The sequence below is a fragment of the Crinia signifera genome, chromosome 8 (assembly GCF_055691185.1).
Source record: "Crinia signifera chromosome 8, ASM5569118v1, whole genome shotgun sequence".
Taxonomy (NCBI): Eukaryota; Metazoa; Chordata; class Amphibia; order Anura; family Myobatrachidae; genus Crinia; species Crinia signifera.
In genome coordinates, this window is record NC_139224.1 from 27372631 (window position 1) to 27399725 (window position 27095).

The 27095-nt window shown below is 43.5% G+C and overlaps 1 long non-coding RNA gene across 3 annotated transcripts in view; it reads left to right on the top strand.

Annotated features, from left to right (window-relative positions):
- The window catches only part of LOC146026960 (uncharacterized), a 50047-nt gene extending 22952 nt beyond the window's left edge, over positions 1–27095 (top strand). The window contains exons 1-5 of one of the 3 annotated variants that reach the window (XR_014454596.1): positions 19216–19595; positions 23462–23746; positions 25553–25709; positions 26376–26448; positions 26622–27095. This is a non-coding gene — a long non-coding RNA (uncharacterized LOC146026960). Of the gene's footprint in view, positions 1–19215; positions 19596–23461; positions 23747–25552; positions 25710–26357; positions 26449–26621 lie in introns of those variants that run through there. The other 2 variants (XR_014454597.1, XR_014454595.1) reach the window with 2 other exon arrangements.

Below are 27095 nucleotides of genomic sequence, written 5' to 3' on the forward strand. Positions count from 1 at the left end.
TCTGTGCTTGCCTGGTGCCAGCGTAGAGCCACCTAGAGTGCTCCAGTAATCTGCTCTGTCTTGGTCCTCGTGGCGTCTGGCACAAGTTGGGGAGCGGGATTCAACACAGTGGTTTACAAATCATTTGGCAGAATTCAATTGTTTTTAAAGCCGTTATTAATAAATATCCATTGTTGCAATTCAATTGTTTTGACCAAACTGTAATTATTGTGGGTGATATTTGTGCTCAGTCAGTGTTTAGCAGCCTAAAGTGGCTTAACACAATTAAAATAATGGCCATGTGCCATGTGCTGATTGGGTGCCAAAACAGGCAATATTCGCACATTTTAGCCCCCTGGGGCGTGCAAGCTGGAATGTGACTGCTGCGACTTATGGGCATCTGATCTGAGCAAGAATTGAATAGCTAAGATTTATGACTGTTAGTTTAAATGCCCATTATAACAATTGAATTCCACCAACTGATTCAAGGTTTTAATGGACTTGTGAACAGCTCCTATTCTTCACAAAATATAATTTGTAAATTGTGTACAATCCAGATGTACTAAAGCCCCATACACACTACACGACAGTGGCCAATATAAGTTAACCATAAAATAAATATCGGGTGGCCGGTATTGCCAAAACACCGAACCGAAGCGTGCATCGTTAGCTATAAGAAGTGACACTAGATGATATTGTGAGCAATATCGCTCAAAAGCCCCTTTCTTAGCAATATTGTTAACAATATCGCTTAGGGGGAGATTCACTTAGGGGTTTGCGCTTGTGCATGCACGAATATTCACATTTGCAACCCCCCCCCGGAGCGATTGCCTTCAACAAGTTTCACACTTGCCAGGAGTTCACTCCAGGATGGGCGGACAGGGGGCAGACGCAGGGCCCCGCCCAGCATTTCATTGGCTCACACAAAAACGGTGGCGCCCCTAGAAACGCTGGACATACCCCTGCAAACACAGGCGTGTCCGTGCCTGTTTAGGGCAATGACTGATGACTTAATGGGAGAGGATGTTTAGGCGGCGGAGAGGGCTGGGCGTTTGGGAAAGCGACTGGCACCCTTAACTGTTTGCTAGGCTGCGAGTATATGCAGCCTAGAAAATAGTTGTGAATCAGGCCCTTTATTAGCCCAATGCTGATCTGCATCTGTAGGAAACAGCAAGTGCCTGTTACAGCTCTCATTGTCCCATTGTTTTTCTGTGCACTATGGGATTTGTGTGATTGATATTTTGTACAAAACTTTTCAAATTAAAACTTGTAATTGTTTAATGAAACGAGGAACCTTCGGTGTGTAATTATCCTTTACAGCCAACAAAAATAACACCGGTAGAATGTTTGATATAATAATATTCATTATAGCATATAAAAATGTTGAGTAAAATTGTGTATAATAAACACACATCATGAAATTGTGCTATTTTATTAGCAAAACAAAGATTAACATGAATATTTTTCTTTTATTGTACTATTTTATTATAATGCTTAATACATTAGCTAGCTGAGAGGCGGCATTACTTGTATGCAGCTATAGTATTGTATATAACACCTTTCAGACTATTCTGACTCAAGATCCACTGGTGCCATACGAAATGGACATCTCTCCCCGGCTTTGCTCAAGTTCTGCTACATCCACCAGTGGATATAACAGTGAGTACAGCTGTATCGGCTCCGTGTTTAATAAAACAGCTCTAATGGTTAAGTAAGTGGGTTGTTTCTAATTGTAAAATATCAGCTGGCGCCTGCAGAAACTCAGCAACATCCCCAAGCTTGTACTTCCAATAATTGCAGCTAACTCTGCTGGCTATAAGCTCTATGGTAGACTTAGGCCCTTATTCTGGTTGGTGCGGCCAGAGCCGCACACGGGGCTCCGGCCGCACAAACCAATCCCCGCCCACCCTACGGATCGCCACGGCCGTCCGTACACGGACGGCTGGCGATCCGCATTAAAATGGTGGAGGCTACGCCTCCACCATGGTGGGAGCTGCCCCCTGCATTCGATGGTCGTCGACCATCGAAGGCAGGTCCGCACGCCGCGGCAGCTCCCGCAAGCTAAGACCACACGGACAATCGTCCGTGTGGTAGCTTGTATGGGGGCTGAAAGCTGACATCCGGCGACGTCAGCTTTCCGCCCCCATGAGTGGCGTCATGCCCTCATTACCATGCATACGCCCCGCGTTTGCATGGGAACGCCCATGAAACGCGGGGCGTACACATAGGGAAATGAGGGCATGATGCCTCTCACGCCCCTATCCGCCCCCTTTGCGGCGGACGAAATCCGTCTGCGGCGAAGGGGGCTGCACATGCGCAGATTCACCTCTGCGCATGTGCAGACCAAAAACATCGGCGGTACGGCCGCACGCGGGCCGTACCGTTCCGATCTGAATAAGGGCCTTAGACTAGACTAGAGAGTTGTGACTGCATAGTTCCTGCTCTAGGGTATTCCCTGTTCTATCTGTCCACTCTTCTCATGCAGTGTTCTGCAAACTCTTGGTAATGCCTTCCTCTAACGGCGCTCCAGTGGGGTAATATAAACACATGGACGTGTTCATCATTATGGGATGTATTTGATCCATTGCCGGTTGTCATAATGTTCATTCACATAGGCAAACGCTTGGGGGTTTCTGGTCCCCCCCCCCCCCCCCTATCCTCTTGGAAAGTGACTTAAATTATGACAATAGCACTGGTGTATAATATGATCAATAGAGCTGCCACCACATCATGCAGTGTAAGGGACAGAGCAGAGCTGCTGCACATGCCTAGTGTACCAGCTTCTTCTACCGCATTTACTGTATGGCCCTTATTCAGATCTGATCACGGTACAAATTTGGTCAAACCCATGTGCACTGCAGGTGGGGTAGATGTAACATGTATAGAGAGAATTAGATTTGTGTGAGTTATTTTGTTTCTGTGCAGGGTAAATAATGGCTGCATTATTTTTACACTGCAATTTAGATTTCAGTTTCAACACACCCCACCCAAAATGTAACTCTCTCTGCACCTGTTACATCTGCCCCACCTGCAGTGCACATGGTTTTGCCCATTTTGAAAACAAATTTGTACTACGATCAGATTTGAATAAAGGCCAATGAGTGGATCTGAGCCCTCCAACATTGCAATGGACCAGCAGCAAGGAGGAAGAGACAGGAGTCTTACCATGAAGTGGGAGAATGTGAGCTTAGAAAGTGCAGTATTGGTTCTATTATGTTTGTGTATTTAATTATTATGATATTGTGGAACGAAGAAGGGTCTCGACGGCGCTGAACAAGTATGTCCCTCGGAATGTATGTTACTCGTGATGTAGGGCAAAGAATATATGAAAAAAACGTGTTAGATTTTTTAAAAAAAACGGGGTGTTTAAATAAACCACTTAGTAGGGGAATTCGTACCCAGACTCACAGGGTAGGGGTGTGGTAAAGGTGTATAAAGGTATCTTTAAAGGGGTCCACCCGTGCAGATAGAAAATAGCTGGAGTACCAAGATAATGGAACAGTGTCCAAGTTGGCGTACCGTACTCACTGTATATACAGGAGCTTGACGTGTATAAAGGTATCTTTGGTCACACACACAATACAAAAATAGGTACTTGTGAGTTATCCGGGCTCCCGATTTTTTGATTGTATGCCTTAAGTTAAGGCATACAATCCGATGCGATGCGATACGATATCGCATCGCATCGCATCCGACCATCGGATGCGATGACCCGATTTTTCCATAGGAATCAATGTTAAAATGATTCCTATGGAAAAAGGGGTCCTTTTCATACCCCTACTATCCAAGTGGGCATGGAGTTGGATATAAACCTGTGGCGAGCGTAGCGAGCCACCGAGCCCGAAGCGTGGCGAGCGAAGCGAGCCCCGCGAGGGGACGGTATTCCGTGTCCCCTCGCGGGGCTCGCTACGCTCGCCACGCTTCGGGCTCGGTGGCTCGCTACGCTCGCCACAGGTTTATATCCAACTCCATGCCCACTTGGATAGTAGGGGTATGAAAAGGACCCCTTTTTCCCATTGAATTCCATGTTAAAATGGACTCAGTCCATTTTAACATTGATTCCTATGGAAAAATCGGGTCATCGCATCGCATCGCATCCGATGGTCGCATGCGATGCGATGCGATGTCCCGATCCGACCCGATTTTAAAATCGGACGCCCGGATAACTCACAAGTACCCAAAAATATATCCAGAGATTGCAGATGCCTACCGTACTCACTAGGTGGGTAGGTGGGATACACATATAAAGGTTTCTTTTGGCTGTAGCCGGGTCTCTCAGATCTTTATCAACCCCATCCCAGGGGTATATGGTGTATAAAAGAAAGGAGGACCGGTCTCAATAAAAGATTTATTGTAGGTACACCTGATATGTGGCCAATTGGCCAATAGCCACACACAGAAAGTCCAATGCAATAAAAACAAAGATAAAAGATAAAAACTCACTTCTCTGCCAACATGTTTCGGCTGTCACAGCAGCCTTTTTCAAGGTAGAGAGTGAGTGAACAGGCAGTGGTTTAAATAGGGTATGGAGAAAGCACTTCCGGGTTAATGTAATTAGACTTAGAAACTCAAAAAAGAGTGCAATAACATATATAAATATAGTCCAGTAATGTCGCTATAATAGCGGACAAACTGGGGAGAACTCTCATGAAACGTATAATATTAAATAGGCTATAAACGATACGTTTCCCCGCAGTGGAACGCATATTAGCGTAAGGCTTCCGCGATTTGGAACGCAAAAACCGGAAGTGTCGTATAGACCACATGACTTCCGGCTAATTCAGTCGCTCGGGGCATCCAGAACCCCGGTCTGTGAAGCACACAGCCGGAAGCTTGAGGTTGCGCTCACGTGGGGCTGCAATATTAAGCAGCACCGATGGCTCTAATAGCCGGATGGTTTATATCAATGCACCGCGTAACACTTCCGGTCTGTGGAACGCACAGCCGGAAGTAAGATAACGCTGTGGACATAAATAATGGCAACTTTATAATAAAAATAGCGCATCATGAAATTCAACTAGAATAAGAATATAGTGACTGATAAAGCATCCTATATTAATATGAGGATTAATGGGATAATTACTGAAAATCCTCATTCAAAAATATGCTTTGTCCATTGACATCATATACATGTACAAAAAATATACAAAAGTACAAAAATACAAAAAGTGCAAATGACATATTAATAACAGAATCAATAGATTAAAAAATCTTTAAAATATTTACAAAAACCATTTTAATTCAAAATCGTGGTTTAGGCCACCAGGGGATAGAGTGGACAAATTAAAAATCCAACGCATCTCGGTTTGTGCAAGGCGAACATCCCTATTGTTATATCTCCAGTTGGTTTTAACCATCTCCAACCCCCAAAAGCCAGTAATAGACTTGGTGGAGCTATTATGCATTTCTAAAAAATGCTGTGAGAAAGGATGTTCTTTAAAACCTTTTTTTTTTTTTTTTTTATAGAAAAAGGTTTTAAAGAACATCCTTTCTCACAGCATTTTTTAGAAATGCATAATAGCTCCACCAAGTCTATTACTGGCTTTTGGGGGTTGGAGATGGTTAAAACCAACTGGAGATATAACAATAGGGATGTTCGCCTTGCACAAACCGAGATGCGTTGGATTTTTAATTTGTCCACTCTATCCCCTGGTGGCCTAAACCACGATTTTGAATTAAAATGGTTTTTGTAAATATTTTAAAGATTTTTTAATCTATTGATTCTGTTATTAACCCCTTCACGACATTTGACGTATATATACGTCATGGCCGGGAAGTACTTCCCGACCGTTGACGTATATATATGTCATGGCTTAAAACTGTCACTGCGTCTAGAGACGCAGTGACAGAGGGACGATGTCTGCTGTCCCTGACAGCAGACATGTCCGTGCATGCCCAGGGGGGGCGGCGATGCCGCCCCCCCGTCGGCGATCGCTGTGATTGGCTGTTCATTGTGAACAGCCATTCACAGCGTTTTCTGTGTCACCGGCGAATAACGTTCGCCGGTGACACGGGATCGGAGGTGATTGGTGCTGTAAAGTACAGCACCAATCACCGCGGGGTGTAAGGGTGACACTGGTGTCACCCCACCTCACCCCTCCCGCCCCCAAAGGCCGTGATTGGTTCGTCGGACCGACGGACCAATCACAGCCATGGAGGGGGGTTTAAACTAACGGTGACTGCACTGCAGACGCCATTCCGGTCTGGAATAGCGTGCAGTGCGGTCACCGTGCCCAGCTGCCGCCTATACTGACCAGAACCCATCCAAAATACTTACCTGATCATTGATATTGCTTATGCTTGTGACATCTTGTGACATCCTGTGACATCTTGTGCTGCTGCGATTTATTAGATAGAGAGAGAGTTAGAGAGAGAGAGATAGAGAGAGATAGAGAGAGATAGAGAGGCCTAGTGCTATATTTTGTGCTGCTGCAGTGTGATATAGCTATAGATAGAGAGAGATAGAGAGAGATAGAGAGAGAGAGATAGAGAGAGAGATAGTGACAGATTGTGCTATATATTTTTTATATAACTGAAAGAGATAGAGAGAGATAGAGAGAGATAGAGAGGCCTAGTGCTATATTTTGTGCTGCTGCAGTGTGATAGAGCTATAGATAGATAGAGAGAGATAGAGAGAGATATAGAGAGAGAGATAGAGAGATAGTGACAGATTGTGCTATATATTTTTTATATAACTGACTGCTGCCCCCCCTTTTGTGCTGATCAGTATAAATTAACTGATCAGCAACTTTTTGGGGGCGCAGGTTTTTTTTTATATATAGATATACCTGTCAGTGCTGCTGCTGCAGTGTCATAGAGTGATAGATAGTGAGAGATAGAGAGATAGAGAGAGATAGTGACAGAGAGTGATAGAGAGTGCTAAATTTTGTGTCTGCTGCCCCCGCCTTTTGTGCTGATCACTATATCTGAGGTGATCAGCAACTTTTTGGGGGTACAGAGGTTTTTTTTTTTATATATACCTGTCAGTACCACCAAAGGTTGTGCACCTGCTGCCCCTCACTGGTAATCAGTGTCGCATCACTGATCACCTTTTTTTATTTTTTGTGAGTGCTGTGGGGTCTTTTTTACATTTTTTTTTTTACACACACTGTGATTTTGTGTGTGTCCTGTGGCCACTGTGCGCTGATCAGTGACGTACATCACTGATCAGCTTTTTCGGCACAGGGTTGATCTATTTTTTTTTTGGATCAAATTCCTGTTGCCTTTGAGCGTTGTTCAGTGACGGACGTTACTGACCAACATCTGTGCTCAATTTTTGGCGCAGGACCTTTTTTTTTTTTTAACCCCTTCCATTTTTTTTTTTTAAACCCCTTCCATTTTTTTTTTTTAACCCCTTCCATTTTTTTTTTTTTTGAACCCTTCAATTTTTTTTTTTTTGTATTTTTTTTTTCTGCACTACATACACACTACACACTACATACCCCCCGGGTTGAAATAAAGTTTGTACCCCCCCCTACACTATACACGTGTTGAAACATTTCACTACCAGTAACACAAAAATATAAATGGCATCCCAAATGTCATCCCAAATGTCGTCCCAGTCATCCAGGAGAATGTATTCGGTGGAGGAGGCATATGCCATGCTTGCCTCTGACTCTGACACAGCCAGTGAGGCAAGCGGGGAATTTGAAGGATTTGTCTTAAGCTCCTCTTCCTCCTCTGATGATGAGGGACCCCCTCAAAGACGCCCCTGTAGAGCAGCTGAGACCCCCCCCCAATAATTGATCTCGTATGGACCCCACCACCAGACAATTTTGAGCCCCAGGTTCCTGAGTTTTTGGCCATCCCAGGAATCCAATTTGATTCAACAGGTCTCAGAGAAATTGACTTTTTCAAATTATTTTTCTCTGATGATTTTATAAATTTAATGGTGGACCAAACTAATTTATATGCCCAGCAGTTTATTGCTCAAAACCCCACGTCATCATTTGCTAGGTGGACCCCTGTAGATGCAGTAGAGATGATGACGTTTTGGGGTCTGGTGTTACATATGGGCATAGTAAAAAAGCCACAAATTAGGCAATATTGGAGTACCGATGTTCTGTACAGCAACCCATTTCACCGTATGGCCATGCCCCGGGCTCGTTTTGAGGCAATCCATAAATTTATACATTACACCGATAATGCACAGTGCCCACCCAGAGATGATCCCACCTTTGACAGGCTATTCAAAGTCAGGCCGGTCATTGATCATTTCAGTGCCAAATTTGCAGAGCTATACATCCCTGATAAATGTATTAGTATCGACGAGTCCCTTATACATTTTAAAGGAAGGGTTAAATTCCGCCAGTACCTTCCCAGTAAGAGGGCAAGGTATGGCATAAAAATGTATAAGCTGTGTGAAAGCACCACAGGGTACACCCACAAGTTTAGGGTATATGAAGGGAAGGATTCAAGAATTGAACCGCCAGAATGCCCCCCCTCCCTCGTAGGTGTTAGTGGAAAAATTGTCTGGGATTTAGTGCACCCCTTCCTGGATAAAGGTTATCACCTCTATGTGGATAACTTTTACACCAGCATGCCCCTGTTTAAGGCCCTTGGTTCAAGAGGTACAGCAGCTTGCGGTACTGTGCGCAAGAACCAAAGAGGCCTCCCCAAAACGCACATTGCCCAAGTACTAAGAAGGGGTGAAAGCAGGGGAATATGCACCGAAAATATGTTGTTGGTCAAATATAAGGACAAGAGGGATGTCCTTATACTGACAACAATTCATGGAGACAGTACCACCTCCATCCCTGTACGAGGTACCAGTACCCACACCTCAAAACCAAATTGTATCCTAGATTACAATAAGTACATGGGCGGAGTGGATCTTTCAGATCAGGTACTGAAGCCGTACAGTGCCCTGCGGAAAACAAATATCTGGTACAAGAAGCTGGCCGTGTATATCATCCAGATGGCACTGTATAACGCTTACGTGCTATTCCGTTCTACCGGCCAGAGGGGGACATTTATGCACTTTCAAGAGGAAGTCATAAAGGGCCTAGTATTTGGGAACCAGCAGGCAGAGGGCCCCAGTACTTCTAGTACTGGCCCCCGTATTGTACCAGGGCAGCATTTTCCCAACGAAATCCCCTCCACTGCAAGAAAGGGCAGGACACAAAAAAGGTGCAAAGTTTGCTATAAAAAGGGAATAAGAAAGGAAACTATTTTCCACTGTGAAACTTGCCCCGACAAACCCGGCCTATGTATGAAGGAGTGTTTCAAAATATACCACACATCTATGGATTATTAGGTTCATCATTTCACCGTGCTTCGGGGGTCTTGCTAATGCCATATAGCACCCACCATTCATTCCACCAGAATCTGAGCTGCAAAATCCAAAAATCACTCCTTCCCTTCTGAGTCCTGCCATGCACCCAACTGGTATTTTTTGGTCACATGTGAGGCATTGCCGTACTCGGGAGAAATTGGGGCACAGACTTTGGGGTGCTTTGTCTCCTTCATTCCTTGTGAAAATGAAAAATTTTGAGCCAGAACTGCATTTTTGTGTAAAAAAAATGTAATTTTTCATTTTCACAGCCCAGTTGTACCACAATTGGTGAAACCCCTGGGGGTTTGAAATGGACACTATACCCCTAGATGAATTCCCTGAGGGGTGTACTTTGCAAAATGGGGTGACTTGTGGGGGGGTTCCACTGTATTGGTAATGCAACATAGCACCCACCATTCATTCCACCAAAATCTGTGCTCCAAAATCCAAAAATCACTCCTTCCCTTCTGAGTCCTGCCATGCGCCCAACTGGTATTTTTTGATCACATGTGAGGCATTGCCGTACTCGGGAGAAATTGGGGCACAGACTTTGGGGTGCTTTGTCTCCTTCATTCCTTGTGAAAATGAAAAATTTTGAGCCAGAACTGCATTTTTGTGTAAAAAAAATGTAATTTTTCATTTTCACAGCCCAGTTGTACCACAATTGGTGAAACCCCTGGGGGTTTGAAATGTACACTATACCCCTAGATGAATTCCCTGAGGGTTGTACTTTGCAAAATGGGGTGACTTGTGGGGGGGTTCCACTGTATTGGTAATGCAACATAGCACCCACCATTCATTCCACCAAAATCTGTGCTGCAAAATCCAAAAAACACTCCTTCCCTTCTGAGTCCTGCCATGCGCCCAACTGGTATTTTTTGGTCACATGTGAGGCATTGCCGTACTCGGGAGAAATTGGGGCACAGATTTTGGGGTGCTTTTTCTCCTTCATACCTTCTGAAAATGAAACATTTTGAGCCAGAACTGCATTTTTGTGTAAAAAAATGTAATTTTTCATTTTCACTGCCCACTTGTATCAAAATTGGTGAACCCCCTGGGGGTTTGAAATGTACACTATACCCCTAGATGAATTCCCTGAGGGGTGTACTTTGCAAAATGGGGTGACTTGTGGGGGGGTTCCACTGTATTGGTGCTTGGGGGGTCTTGCTAATGCGACATAGCACCCACCAAAATTCCACCAGAATCTGAGCTGCAAAATCCAAAAATCACTCCTTCCCTTCTGAGTCCTGCCATGCACCCAACTGGTATTTTTTGGTCACATGTGAGGCATTGCCGTACTCGGGAGAAATTGGGGCACAGATTTTGGGGTGCTTTTTCTCCTTCATACCTTCTGAAAATGAAACATTTTGAGCCAGAACTGCATTTTTGTGTAAAAAAATGTAATTTTTCATTTTCACTGCCCACTTGTATCAAAATTGGTGAACCCCCTGGGGGTTTGAAATGTACACTATACCCCTAGATGAATTCCCTGAGGGGTGTACTTTGCAAAATGGGGTGACTTGTGGGGGGGTTCCACTGTATTGGTGCTTGGGGGGTCTTGCTAATGCGACATAGCACCCACCAAAATTCCACCAGAATCTGAGCTGCAAAATCCAAAAATCACTCCTTCCCTTCTGAGTCCTGCCATGCACCCAACTGGTATTTTTTGGTCACATGTGAGGCATTGCCGTACTCGGGAGAAATTGGGGCACAGATTTTGGGGTGCTTTTTCTCCTTCATACCTTCTGAAAATGAAAAATTTTGAGCCAGAACTGCATTTTTGTGTAAAAAAATGTAATTTTTCATTTTCACTGCCCACTTGTATCAAAATTGGTGAAACCCCTGGGGGTTTGAAATGTACACTATACCCCTAGATGAATTCCCTGAGGGGTGTACTTTGCAAAATGGGGTGACTTGTGGGGGGGTTCCACTGTATTGGTGCTTGGGGGGTCTTGCTAATGCGACATAGCACCCACCAAAATTCCACCAGAATCTGAGCTGCAAAATCCAAAAATCACTCCTTCCCTTCTGAGTCCTGCCATGCACCCAACTGGTATTTTTTGGTCACATGTGAGGCATTGCCGTACTCGGGAGAAATTGGGGCACAGATTTTGGGGTGCTTTTTCTCCTTCATACCTTCTGAAAATGAAAAATTTTGAGCCAGAACTGCATTTTTGTGTAAAAAAATGTAATTTTTCATTTTCACTGCCCACTTGTATCAAAATTGGTGAAACCCCTGGGGGTTTGAAATGTACACTATACCCCTAGATGAATTCCCTGAGGGGTGTACTTTGCAAAATGGGGTGACTTGTGGGGGGGTTCCACTGTATTGGTGCTTGGGGGGTCTTGCTAATGCGACATAGCACCCACCAAAATTCCACCAGAATCTGAGCTGCAAAATCCAAAAATCACTCCTTCCCTTCTGAGTCCTGCCATGCACCCAAATGGTATTTTTTGGTCACATGTGAGGCATTGCCGTACTCGGGAGAAATTGGGGCACAGATTTTGGGGTGCTTTTTCTCCTTCATACCTTCTGAAAATGAAAAATTTTGAGCCAGAACTGCATTTTTGTGTAAAAAAATGTAATTTTTCATTTTCACTGCCCACTTGTATCAAAATTGGTGAAACCCCTGGGGGTTTGAAATGTACACTATACCCCTAGATGAATTCCCTGAGGGGTGTACTTTGCAAAATGGGGTGACTTGTGGGGGGGTTCCACTGTATTGGTGCTTGGGGGGTCTTGCTAATGCGACATAGCACCCACCAAAATTCCACCAGAATCTGAGCTGCAAAATCCAAAAATCACTCCTTCCCTTCTGAGTCCTGCCATGCACCCAAATGGTATTTTTTGGTCACATGTGAGGCATTGCCGTACTCGGGAGAAATTGGGGCACAGATTTTGGGGTGCTTTTTCTCCTTCATACCTTCTGAAAATGAAAAATTTTGAGCCAGAACTGCATTTTTGTGTAAAAAAATGTAATTTTTCATTTTCACTGCCCACTTGTATCAAAATTGGTGAAACCCCTGGGGGTTTGAAATGTACACTATACCCATAGATGAATTCCCTGAGGGGTGTACTTTGCAAAATGGGGTGACTTGTGGGGGGGTTCCACTGTATTGGTGCTTGGGGGGTCTTGCTAATGCGACATAGCACCCACCAAAATTCCACCAGAATCTGAGCTGCAAAATCCAAAAATCACTCCTTCCCTTCTGAGTCCTGCCATGCACCCAACTGGTATTTTTTGGTCACATGTGAGGCATTGCCGTACTCGGGAGAAATTGGGGCACAGATTTTGGGGTGCTTTTTCTCCTTCATACCTTCTGAAAATGAAAAATTTTGAGCCAGAACTGCATTTTTGTGTAAAAAAATGTAATTTTTCATTTTCACTGCCCACTTGTATCAAAATTGGTGAAACCCCTGGGGGTTTGAAATGTACACTATACCCCTAGATGAATTCCCTGAGGGGTGTACTTTGCAAAATGGGGTGACTTGTGGGGGGGTTCCACTGTATTGGTGCTTGGGGGGTCTTGCTAATGCAACATAGCACCCACCAAAATTCCTCCAGAATCTGAGCTGCAAAATCCAAAAATCACTCCTTCCCTTCTGAGTCCTGCCATGCACCCAACTGGTATTTTTTGGTCACATGTGAGGCATTGCCGTACTCGGGAGAAATTGGGGCACAGATTTTGGGGTGCTTTTTCTCCTTCATTCCTTGTGAAAATGAAAAATCTTGAGCCAGAAGTGCATGTTTGTGTAAAAAAATGTAATTTTTCATTTTCACAGCCCAGTTGTACCAAAATTGGTGAAACCCCTGGGGGTTTGAAATGTACACTATACCCCTAGATGAATTCCCTGAGGGGTGTACTTTGCTAAATGGGGTGACTTGTGGGGGGGTTCCACTGTATTGGTGCAACATAGCACCCACCATTCATTCCACCAAAATCTGTGCTGCAAAATCCCAAAAACACTCCTTCCCTTCTGAGTCCTGCCATGCACCCAACTGGTATTTTTTGGTCACATGTGAGGCATTGCCGTACTCGGGAGAAATTGGGGCACAGATTTTGGGGTGCTTTTTCTCCTTCATACCTTGTGAAAATGAAAAATTTTGAGCCAGAACTGCATGTTTGTGTAAAAAAATGTAATTTTCCATTTTCACATCCCAGTTGTACCAAAATTGGTGAAACCCCTGGGGGTTTGAAATGTACACTATACCCCTAGATGAATTCCCTGAGGGGTGTAGATTGCAAAATGGGGTGACTTGTGGGGGAGGTTCCTAACTTTTAGCACTTATGGTGCCTAGAAACCTACATGGTGCCTAAAAAAAAATCTCATAAAAAGGAGGCTCCAAAATCAAGTAGGTGCTCCTTCTATTATGAAGCCTGTGGTTTGGTCAACGTGCACACTAGGGCCACATATAGGATATTTTTGAAAACAAAAGAATTGGGGGAATCAATTTTTAGTCACATTTCTCTAGTAAAATCTACTGTATTCGTTAGAAAAATGTATTAAAATTGAAACTCTGCAAAAAAAAAGAAATTTTGAAATTTCACCTACACTTTGTTTTAATTCCTGTGAAACACCTAAAGGGTTAACAAACTTCCAAAATGCTGTTTTGAATACTGTGAGGGGTGCAGTTTTTGAAATGGCATCATTTATGGGGGTGTCTCACATACAAGTCCCTCAAAGTCACATCAGAACTGAACTGATCCCTAAAAAAATCAGTGTTTGAAATTTTCTTGAAAATTTGAGAATTTGCTATTCATATTGTAAGCCTCCTAGTGTCCAAAAAAATTTAAAGGAAGTTGAAATAATGATGGAAACATAAAGTAGACATATGGTCTATGTTAGTTATTAACTATTTTGAGTGGTATGATTATTTGTCTCACAAGCAGAAAATTTAACATTTTGCAAATTGCTAAATTTTCCATTTTTTCACGATATTTTGGTATTTTTCACAAAAAAACACAGACTGTATCGACCCAAATTTACCACTAACTTGAAGTACAATATGTCACGAGAAAACAATCTCAAAATCACTGGGATAAGTAAAAGCAAAAAAAAGTTATCCCCACTTAAGTGAGACATGTCAGATTTGAAAAAAAGGGCTCTGTCATGAAGGCACAAACTGGCTCTGTCATGAAGGGGTTAATATGTCATTTGCACTTTTTGTATTTTTGTACTTTTGTATATTTTTTGTACATGTATATGATGTCAATGGACAAAGCATATTTTTGAATGAGGATTTTCAGTAATTATCCCATTAATCCTCATATTAATATAGGATGCTTTATCAGTCACTATATTCTTATTCTAGTTGAATTTCATGATGCGCTATTTTTATTATAAAGTTGCCATTATTTATGTCCACAGCGTTATCTTACTTCCGGCTGTGCGTTCTACAGACCGGAAGTGTTACGCGGTGCATTGATATAAACCATCCGGCTATTAGAGCCATCGGTGCTGCTTAATATTGCAGCCCCACGTGAGCGCAACCTCAAGCTTCCGGCTGTGTGCTTCACAGACCGGGGTTCTGGATGCCCCGAGCGACTGAATTAGCCGGAAGTCATGTGGTCTATATGACACTTCCGGTTTTTGCGTTCCAAATCGCGGAAGCCTTACGCTAATATGCGTTCCACTGCGGGGAAACGTATCGTTTATAGCCTATTTAATATTATACGTTTCATGAGAGTTCTCCCCAGTTTGTCCGCTATTATAGCGACATTACTGGACTATATTTATATATGTTATTGCATTCTTTTTTGAGTTTCTAAGTCTAATTACATTAACCCGGAAGTGCTTTCTCCATACCCTATTTAAACCACTGCCTGTTCACTCACTCTCTACCTTAAAAAAGGCTGCTGTGACAGCCGAAACATGTTGGCAGAGAAGTGAGTTTTTATCTTTTATCTTTGTTTTTATTGCATTGGACTTTCTGTGTGTGGCTATTGGCCAATTGGCCACATATCAGGTGTACCTACAATAAATCTTTTATTGAGACCGGTCCTCCTTTCTTTTATATACCATATACCCCTGGGATGGGGTTGATAAAGATCTGAGAGACCCGGCTACATCCAAAAGAAACCTTTATATGTGTATCCCACCTACCCACCTAGTGAGTACGGTAGGCATCTGCAATCTCTGGATATATTTTTGTATTGTGTGTGTGACCAAAGATACCTTTATACACGTCAAGCTCCTGTATATACAGTGAGTACGGTACGCCATCTTGGACACTGTTCCATTATCTTGGTACTCCAGCTATTTTCTATCTGCACGGGTGGACCCCTTTAAAGATACCTTTATACACCTTTACCACACCCCTACCCTGTGAGTCTGGGTACGAATTCCCCTACTAAGTGGTTTATTTAAACACCCCGTTTTTTTTGAAAAATCTAACACGTTTTTTTCATATATTCTTTGCCCTACATCACGAGTAACATACATTCCGAGGGACATACTTGTTCAGCGCCGTCGAGACCCTTCTTCGTTCCACAGTACTTGCCAGTGAGGAGTTCCGAGTGTTCCTCCATTTGGGTCGGTGGCTGCAAGGACAGATAGCGCCTTGGGACTTTTCTACACTTTTTGTTTTTTTGTAATTATTATGATATGTTTAAACATTTCCTGACCACTTTAATTGTTTGAAACAGCATATACTATAGACCATCTGTTCTCTTACATATTAATGCTGTATTCCATACAGTGACCAGTGTACAAAAATACAAATTTTCAGGGCTGTTTCCACTTCCCCAGACTCCTGTACTTACTCCAATGCGCTGTAGAGTGGGAGATTGTGGATTACATTTGGAAACCCCCCTCTAAAAATCCTGCGTTTCCACTGATACAGGCTGTGGAATCATAATTTTTAAATATGTAATTTATGCATGCTTTCCATCGTTATTAAATACCTTCTTTATTACAATTACCTGTAATACTTAACCCTTTGAGTGCAAGTGGATTCATTCATCATAATCACCAGTAATGTTTACCTTATACTAGGTGATTCATCGCGCCCTACGGGCGCTCTTCACACCGTCGTAAGGGGCTGCGCCCCCTTAATTTGTGAACGTTTGTATATGAGAAATATGGTTAGAATTGTATGAAAGATGCCCTGTATTGCAACATGGGTGTCCGCGAATCGCGGGAGGGGGGTCGCGGGGGTGCCGCGAATTGCGGGAGGGGGGGTCGTGGGGGGTGCCGCGAATTGCAGGAGGGGGGTTGCGGGGGGTGGTTGCTGCGAATCGTGGGAGGGGTTGCAGAGAATCGCCGGAGGGGGGGGGGGTATCGCGGGAGGTATCGGAGTCCCCTCGCGGCCTTCACAGGTATCCGCGGCCCCTCGCGGGGCTCGCTGCGCTCGCCACGCTTCGGGCTTGATGGCTCGCTGCGTTCGCCACACTTTCTATTCTCAACTTCACGCCGACGTGGATAGTGGGGGTATGAAAAGGTCGGAGGACGCGTACCGCCGACCCTCGTGGGCTCGCTGCGCTCGCCACGCTTCGGGTTCACGTTTATAGTGGGGGGGGGGGGGTGGGGGGTGGCGGGGGGGTGCATTTAACATTGTAAGCACCCATTAGGGTGCTTATACAATGTTTAATCGCATCACATTGTATGGCATTGTATGGCAATTTTAAAATTGTATGGCATTGTACAATATCGCGCGATATCGCGTCGCATCGCATACCATCGTATGCCTTATGGTATGCGATGGGCACCGCCAAAATACACAAGTACCCATGTAAATGTTGACATAAGTTGGTAGTATTGTGTAAATGAGCGGTAAAGCTAGTTGACGTGTGAGGGTGTTGCAAGTGTTTGTTATCGTGTTAAAGTAGGGTGTAATTGTTGTACTATAGAAGGTGGGTTAGATAGTGAGTTTTGTGGTGTAGGATATGTTGCATAGGTGTACAGTGTATGCGTTTGTGCAATAGTGGTGTAAAGAGAGTGTGTGTGTTTGTAGGTTGTGGTGGGGTTGTGTAAGATGTTGTTGTTAAGGGTTGTGTTGTCTAGAGATGTGGGGCAGGTGGGTTTGGATTTTAGACCGATAGGTATACAGTGCATGTGTTATTGGTATAGTGGTTTAAAGATAGTGATTGCGTTATTGGTATAGTGGTGCAAAGATAGTGAGTGTGTTTTGACTTTGGTGTGGGGTGTGGATAGTGTAGGTGTGAAGGGTTGTGTTGGGTAGTTGTTGTAGGTGTGGAGTGCAGGGGGTGTTGATCTAGTGGTGGCAAGCTATTGGTTGTGGGGTAAATGTTTTGTGTGTGTGTGTGATGGTGTAAGTTGTTTTGGTGTTTGCAGAATGGTGTGGTTTTTGGTTTCGATTATTTGTGTATCTGTAGAGTGGTGTGGTGTTTTGAATGTGGCCGATGTGTGAATATTGGGCATGCTGTATTTGAACGGCGGGGCTATTGTTATTCTTGGCTGTGTATATGTAATTTGAGCCTATGGCTACACATGTTAGTGGCCGAGGGGCAGTGCGGTGAGTGGGTTTGGGGGAGGGAGGTGGGTCAGCGCATAACGGCGCATGCGCATAAACCGAGTTTCCGGGCATTGCAGGGCCAGGCTCCTTTAGGAGCCATATCCCTGCGGGCATTAGGTTTAACATTGTAGCCAAATGTTTGCATTTGACAATGCAATTGGAGGCATTGCAGGCCGGGCTTATGGTTATTTTGGGATGGGGATAGGCAATTGTAGCCTCTGGCTACCCATGGCAGTGGGCGAGGGGCAGTATGGTGAGGGGGTTTTGGGGAAGGGGGGTGGGTCAGCATGCACAGAGCCCCAGGCTCCGTGCATCGCAAGGAGAGGCTTCTTTAGGAGCCCTGTCCTTGCTTTTACAAAGCAATTGTGGGCGTTAATGGGGGCGGTGGCGGTGTGGTGTTGTGGGGTGGGGGTATGTAGCTGTAAGTGTAGGTAGGTGTAAAGTGCATGGGGTGGTATAAGTGTGTGTGTGTGTGTATTGTGTGAGCATGAAGGGGTGTTGCAATGGAGTGTGAAAAGTACCTTTTATCCGTTGGTGGTATAGTGCTGGGCTGGTGTGGCAGACATGCAGCTTAGAGAGGGGGCATCGGCCACAGTAGTTAGTTTGTCGGCAGGAGGGGGTGCTAGGCAGCGGGTGCAGGTGGCTGGTGGTGGCAGGCATCAGCCACAGTAGTAGTGCGGGCGGAAGGTGTGGCAGGTGGCGTCCGCAGGCTGGGGGGGGGGGGGTATCAGGCTGCGGGCGCAGGCATGCGGTGCTGCCAGGAGGGAGTGTGAGGCAGCGGGCGCAGTCCAAAGTCGGCTTGTGGGGCTGAGCGTCGGGTTGGCAGCAGGAGGCAGCGGGCGCACGGCACAGTCTGTGTGGAGCGTGTTCCCGCGAGAGTTGCTGTGATGACGCGCACTGCCCTGAGCGCAGGAGCCGGGGCAGAGGGATCGGGAGCGTGTTTGCGTTATAGCGGGGGTTAGGTTGGCTGGCTTGCAGGGTTGGTGATGTCACTTTTCTCATATATATTTGGCTACGTTTCTTGCTTGTGTCGGCTGGGTGGTGTGTGACCCCGCCCAGCGTTATACACACACTCACCCACTTTGAGTGACAGATGTAGCCAAATATATAAGAGATATAATCTTTTTTTCCACAACATTTTTATTTGAATTTATATAACAAATGTGAGCGACGCTGGCATTTTTAGCGGATATTTTGCACATCTCTCACAGAGTTGTTGGCACTCAAAGGGTTAATTTATATACAGCGCTGCTTTTTATGTTTATGAATAATATACATGTTCTTGTTTTTTCTTTTACCCTTCCCATTGACAAGTACTGATATTGTCTTATTTTGTTCTTTTCTGTTTTATTGAACTAGGTGTTTCTTTTTTCTTTTTGCATCCCAGAAGGCCTTACCCTGTGTTGGGTGGACCTCAGCATGCCAAATAAAGCAGGTGCAGTTTTGCTATTTTAGAAAAACTGCAACTGAATCTGATTGGCACCTACAGTATATGTTTACAAACATCAAGGTGAAAGACCAATAAACGTGTCACCATAACCCATGTATTTAGGCCATGTCCTACATAACAGACAGTGGCGGAAGTCCCGGAGGCAATGGAGTCATTTGCCGCCGGGCGCCACATTTGAAGGGGACACCCGGCCTGACATCCATTGCCTCTGAACTCCAGCCCCTGCGCGCCACTCAGTCAGAATGTTGTATGAGAGCAGCGCTGCTCCAGGAGCTCAGTGAGAGGAAGAGAGACTGGACTTCCTGTCACACGCAGAGCCCCTGTCTCCTCCGTCCTGACAGCCCTGCAGCCTGTCCAGCTCTCCACCTCCACCGATCTTCTGGCTCATGCTATGGAAGGGAAGCCTCATTTACAGGTGAGAGGGGGCAGTTGTAGTGTTAAACTATTTATGTGTATTGTGTGTATATTTATATAGGGTTATGTTTACTGTATGTGCATTTGTTGCTATGTGTGCATATATGGGCATGGGCTGTGCACATGTTGCTGTGTGTTTACATAGGTGTGTAGTGGGTGTATGTGCATGTGTGGCTGTGTGTTACACATGTGTGTGTGTGTGTGTGTGTGGCTGTGTGTATACATATGTGTGTGTGTGTGTGTGTGTGTGTGTGTGGGGCTGTGTGTATACATGTGTGTGTGTGGCTGTTTGTATACATATGTGTGTGTGGTTGTGTGTATACATATGTGTGTGGTTGTGTGTATACATATGTGTATGTTGCTGTGTGTATACATGTTGGTATATGTTCATATGTAGCTGTGTGTATACATGTGTTTGTGTGTATGTGGAAGTGTATAATTGTGTGTATGTGTGCATATGCACTGTAGCTACTGTGTATACATGTGATGTATGTGGCAGTGTATATACATGTGGCTCTCTGTATGTGGCTGTGTATACATGTGATGTATGTGGCAGTGTGTATACATGTGGCTCTATGTATGTGGCTGTGTGTATATGTATGTGGCTGTGTATATGTGTGTTCCTATGTGGCTGTGTGTATATGTGTTTTTGCATGTGCCTCTGTGGGTGTGTCTGCATTATAGGATGGCTAACCAATAGTGTTAAGAAAGCAAGGTTTTTCTTTTTTTTGGGGGGGGGCGCGACATCACACTTTTGCCTCCGGGCATCTGTTCTAAACTTACGCCACTGATAACAGATGAGAACATATAAAGGCATATTACTTAAATGTTAGCTTACATGCACTGATCACCTGACCAGTGCCATTTATTGTAGTCTCAAAAATATATTTACCCATAAAAATATACCTATTACATAGATTATAAAATCAGCCAATATAACATTGCATTGGCTAACCTGAAGGTGTCACTGTTATTATGTCTGCTCAGATACCAAACTGCTAACCACAACCTGTGAAATAAATTAAGAGTAATGCGATGTACTAGGCGATGTGTACTCACAGGGCCGGATTAAACCTTCGGGGGACCCGGGGTCACTTTAGACGGGGGGGCCCCCACTTGTCATTACTGGCTTCAAACTGCACCGGAGAATATTACACTGTCAAAACACAGAGGAAAGGCAGTATAAACTTGGTCAATTGGTAACTGCAGGGGGCAGAATTAATATAAACATAAATATATATAAAATACCATATGAAAAGCCTGTGTTTGTCCCGCTGTATCTTACTCTGTAGGAGCCCTGACAGGCTCAGCGCTGCTTCTAATTAAAAACCCTCCCATGACGAGGCCACTGCTGCTGCTGTCGGGCCTGAGAAGCATATGATGAGCTCCACCAAGCAGAGCTCAGCATAAGACTCTCAGCCTCTGACCTCTGTGCAAAGTCTCATGGATCAACTCTGAGTAATGCAATGCACACTTGTGCAGTCAGTGTGCCTTGGATATTTTGATGTTCCGACCCTTCAGAATTTGCTAAATTATTTAAAATAATGTCTACTCGAGCATTACAGTAACATAGATGATAGATGCTGCCCAACATTCTACTTGGGAAGAACATTATGATAAAAACAAACAAAAAGGTTTGTGTGTCATTTATCTAGTAAAATAAATGAAAAAGTTCAATTTAATTGCAATAACAGATTAATGGAGAGCACTCAAACATTGGGCTGTCTTCTAACAGTTTTCGGCTATTGTTATTCAAGTGATATTAAACATTGGATTAAATAATATCTAGTAAAATACATTTAAGATGACATCTTTTGATGAACTGATTGAAATGTGTATAGAAAAATAATTCTATATCTATGTGGCCAGGAACATTCTTCAGGATACACATGGCACTACTGTATAAGATCCATTTAGCTATATTTGTAAACCGAAATTCACATCTGTTTCTTATGCTGTCATAAGAGAAACATCCAGGACATCTTTCATCTGTAATATTAGTCTTTAAAAGCATGTAAAAAAAAAAGAAAAAGAGGCAGGCATGTTCTTTGTTAAAAATAATAAAACTGTACGTACAGCACGGTGGTGTAGTGGTTAGCATAACTGCCTTATAGTTCAATTCCCGGTCACAGTCTATCTGTGTGGCTTTGTGTATTCTGCCTCTGTTTGAGTGGGTTTTGTACTATCTACATTAGATTTGCACTTTGGCTGCCAAGACTATTTTTCTATTCGATTTACATTACACATTATAGGCGCCAAAACCATGGGTGCTCCGGGGCCCGAGCACCCACGGAAAGTAATAGGCAAATTAAACATTTTATTTATTATATATTAATGGAAGTTGTTCTAACTTTTAATTTCAATATATTATAAGTGAGTGACAACAAGTAATAATAACTGTGCTTGTTAGACGCAATTTGGTATTAAATTATAGTTATTTTTATAGTGCACAGTCTGTCTTCAATCTGTTCTGTTATATTTGATGTTTTTCTTTGTCTAGCGCTGTCTTTCTTCAGATTTCAATGATTAATTCTTGTCCACCATAAAATCTTAACTCTTTTAAAATGTAGCTGTGTTGGAATTGCAGCCATTATCTCTGAGATTTTTGAATACACATTAGGGATTAGCCGCTAGGAATGTGGTAAACGCCATGTTCCCTGAGACCTGCGCATGAACTGTAGACTAGGGTTTTTTCTCCAACTGGGACTGCCAGTCTGGACTGCGCTAACAAAGAGCGCTTCCCAGAAACAAGCCACTCCCCTGCTATTACGACAGCCCTATCTGGTTTCAGGGGCTGCAGCCGAGAAGATGCACAGTATTACCAGAGTTTCTCTTATTACCATACAAAATAGCTTGAAAGGCCTTTTCTTTTTTTTTCGGGCTACACAACCTTAGACTTTGATGATTTGGCCCAACTGGGGTTTTGAGCTTGACATGCCCATTGTAGTTAAATTAACTAACTTGTAGTTAAATTAAGGGAGAAAATGCTTTAATCGAAGCCTATGTAATGATGTATAACGTGAGATGTGTTCGGTAAACATATGTCTCAATTCCCATTAAAGCCAACACTGATTACTCAACTAATTTAAAAATTGCGAACATTACATTTGAATAAGGATAGCCTTGAAGCTGGTTTCTGTGTCAAGGCTGCATACCATCTACCTTTCATTTTACCTTTGTATACTGTTTTAGAAACAAGCATTGCAGAAATTGGATCGTTTGTTAAGAGCATTTGCTTTAATTCAATTTAAACGGTTTGTAACAGCGCCAGGAACATTTATTGTACTGATAACAATGACGTCTTGCCAAGTACAACAAATACATTTCATTCACTATAGCTGCTTATTGTAGCCCTGGCAAAATAATACACTGTGAAGGTCTAATAAATAGCCAAGGGCTACATTTCTGAGCACTGCTTTAGTTTGAATATGGAAAATGTATACATATATTGTAAAGGAAAAAAAACGAAAAAATAAAAAATAAACCGTTTCAGCAGATTTTTTTCCCGATTAACCCTTTTTTAATTTTTTTTTATTATAAGAAAAAAATTTAGTTAACATGCTCTTTTTTTTAGAACTTATAAATGTATACATATGTTGTAAAGAAAAAAAAAAATGTTTCAGCAGATTTTTTCCTGATTAACCCTTTTTTTTAAAACAATTTTATTATAATAAAAAATGTAGTTAACATGCTCTTTTTTTATAACTTATATATTGTTGATCTTTGTAATTGTTCAAGGTTAAGGTTGTGAAGGAGCTAGAGGACAACTAATAAGGTTTTAGTCAATAGTTTGAATAAATTGTATTGTTTAACTTTGAATCTTATTATCTACCTACTCCTCAGTTTCGCTATCCTACTCCCCGACAGCACTCTCATTATACAAAGATGCAGGAGGCAGTTGATGATGATGATTGAGCTCTACACATTGACAAATCTCCGTCGTACAAGGAGAGTGACTGAGAAGCTGACGGGAGTAGAAACGAGGAATTGGGCAAGTAAGTGTAGGCTAGGTCACTAAGACGGGATGCAGGCAGGATGCCAATGTTCAACATACCGATGCCGGCTTCCGCAATGCCATCAGAACACCAGTGCCATAACTCTGAAAACATCAGGATGCTAACACCGGAATGCGGACAGCCAACATTGCAAAATGTGAGTATGCAGCCAGTGCTAGTGTACGGCCAGGGAAAAGGGAGTTAGGTTTAGGCACTAGTGGGGTGGGGGATTTAGGATTAGTCTGTGGGGAAGGCTAGGGTTAAGCTGCTGGAAATAAGGTTTAGGTGGCGGGGTACGATGACTAGCTTAAGACACTAGCGGGAAGGGTAATGGTCAGGATTCAATGGAGGAGAAATAGGGTTAGGCTGCTCCAGCATCCTGAGCACTGGAATATCGTATATTAGATACAACCTTATTAGCCCTATACTATTGTGCTCAATCTCCTGTACCTCTATTTCCCCACTACAGACACTGATAATTACAGCCTTTGTGTAGTGAGATGGGGGTGAGGACTGAGTTCTGAGATTAGAACTATACCAGAAAGGTACACGGTGCTGAAATTAGGATGCCAATATGGATGATGCATCTGAAGATTCTCCATCCCATTTGTTGTAGGTAACTGGAGTAAACCCACAGAAGCACGGCGAGAATAAACAAACTCCGCAGGGCCATGGTGGGAATTGAACCCATAACCTCAGTGCTGTGAGCCGGTAATGCTAACCATTACACCGTCCGTGCTGCTCTTTTCAAAACCTCTCTTCATGGCCAAAAAAATTTGATGCCATAAGATCACTGCTCATATATAGGGCGGGATGTATTAAAATACATCGCCGCCCTTCGCACCCCCCCCGCCGCGATGCCGCCGCATATGTACTAACATATGCGGCTGGCATCGCGATGCGGTGACGGAGGCCCCTCGCGATACCTGTACTGTGGTCTGCGGGGGGTCTCCGTCACCTCCCAGCAGGCTTCTGCTGCTTTCACGCCGGGGACAGCTAAGCAAGCTGTCTCCGGCGCTTCCTCCTCCCCCTGCAGCCGGAAGGACGTCCGGCTGCGTTGCTAGGGGGAGGAAGGGCTTACCTTCCGGGGTCCAGGAGGACCTGCAAGAAGGTAAGCCCAAGGGAGGGGGGAAAGGGGGGGTCGTCGAGGCGGCGGGGTTGCGGCGACGCGGCGGGCGGTGAAAAGAAGCCCATAGGCTTCTATAGGGTATCACCACCCAAAGGTGGCGATACCCTGCCCTGCGATATCGCTGCGAACGGGTTTTAGTACATAGGAAAATGCGGTAAAACGGGGGTTTTACCGCATTTTCCCTTTAGTACATCTCGCCCATAATGTGATGACAGAAAGGGAAAAATTTGTCTGTATGCTACCCAGATGCAGATTCAAAGCTCACAGCGGAGGGGAGTAGGATGTCACAATAAAAAAGAGCTCAGAGTAGAATATCAAAGCCTTTCTGCTCACAATATCATGTTGCCAATGAAGTGACATACCACTGTGGAATATCTGAAGAATCATTCAACATTAACGGAAGTCTAAAGAAACAACTAAGGAGAACTTGTATGTATCAAGATTCTACACAAAGCCAACAATTTAAAAACAAAACATGTTTTTCATGATCTGTAATGGTTAGCATTACTGCCTCACACCACTGAGGTCATGGGTTCGTTTCCTACTATGGCCCTAACTGTGCGCAGTTTGTATATTCTCCCCGTACTTGCGTGGGTTTCCTCCGGGTTCTCCAGTTTCCTCCCACATTCCAAAAATATACTGGTAGGTTAATTGGCTCCTAACAAAATTAACCCTAGAATGTCTGCGTGCGCGTGTACATGTGGTAGGGAATATAGATTGTAAGCTCCACTGGGGCAGGGACTGATGTGAATGTTCAAATATTCTCTGTAAAGCGCTGCGGAATATGTGTGCGCTATATAAGAAACTGGTAAGATATATAAATCTATTACACAGGATTACATTACATTACATCTGCCTCTACAACTTCCAAACCTGCACCTCTGTAGAATGTGTGTACCAATCCACCAATCCCGGCATCCATATCTCTCTGAAATCAGTACGAGCTAGACTGCCGTCATATCATGCCTATTGGGAAGCTACCCTGTGTGAGGTAAGCCAATTCATTCAGTGGGGTCCTTGTTGCGTGGAACATGTTCAGCATCTGATTTGTCAGGGTTTAGTGCCTGTTACAGATGTGCCACAATATCTATAACATTAATATAATGTCTTATGTACCTTTTAATGACTAATAAACACTGCCTTATAAAGGGTATGAGTAGGGAGACTGTAGAGTTTGGATATTGACCAACGTTCCTTATAGATGTGCTGATACTGTGGTGTCAGGAGGTACTAGCGCAATAACTGACAGCACCGGGAATACATAATAGATAAGCGCATGATCTCCCCCATTACTAAGTCAGTTAATTAAATCCTTAGTACTGAAATTTTACAACTCTCACATCAAGCGAAGAATTTTAAAAGTATTAAACATTTTCTTGTCAGCGGAAAAAATGTGATGAGATACAGAAACAAGGATCAAGATATAGTTATACTTTATAATAAATTCATCCAGCTCTTTCAAGAGGGGGAGGCAGAAATACCTTTAAAAAAATACAGGCTTGCGACTCGAGTTGAACCCACTTCAAAGAATATTTGTCATGTAACAGATGTAATGGTCTCACAGCCCAGAGAATGCAGGAACAGGGTATTTTGTGTTGAGTAAAATGTAACTTTTCTGTCAATGTATTTTTTGACATAGTGCAGTAAATGTTTTCAGCCAGCAGATGTCACTATTGTGGTTGATTTCCATAGAAGCTTTTCAACAACAGTGGACACAGTGACTCCTACAGGTCAGTATATATATAAAAATGTATATACACACACACATATATATATATATATATATATATATATATATAGAATACATAATTAAGTTTATAAGAAATAGCATGTATAGTTCAGCAAGTGCAGCAGGATACAGTTACCAGTGTAATAAATTAGGTACATTTATCTTTTATCGCAGAACTAATCTAAGCCAGGAGCTACCAAAGTTCAAACAACAAGTCACATGCCCCACCAGGGAAGGGTGGACCCTTGACCACTGCTACACCACCACTAAGTCTGCCTTCCGGTCAATCCCCCGTGTTCCACTCGGACTATCTGATTACTTCTTCGTCCACCTACTCCCTACCTATATGTAAAAGCTGAGAACGGCTAAGCCTGTTGTCAGGACAGTTAGGAAATGGACTAATGAGGCTAAGCAGGCCTGCTTTGACTGCATGGACTGGAGGGTCTTCGAAGCCTTGGCAACTAACCTGAAGGTCCTGACTGACACCTCACATCCTACATAAGCTTCTGCGAGGACACGTGTAGGTTGTGGTTGCTATTAACACTTGGTTCTCTACTAGTAAGGACCCAAACAAATATCAAATATCACAAACAATAGTTTTAACAGTCCCAGATGTAGATCTCTAGATATATACAAGATCCTTTCAAA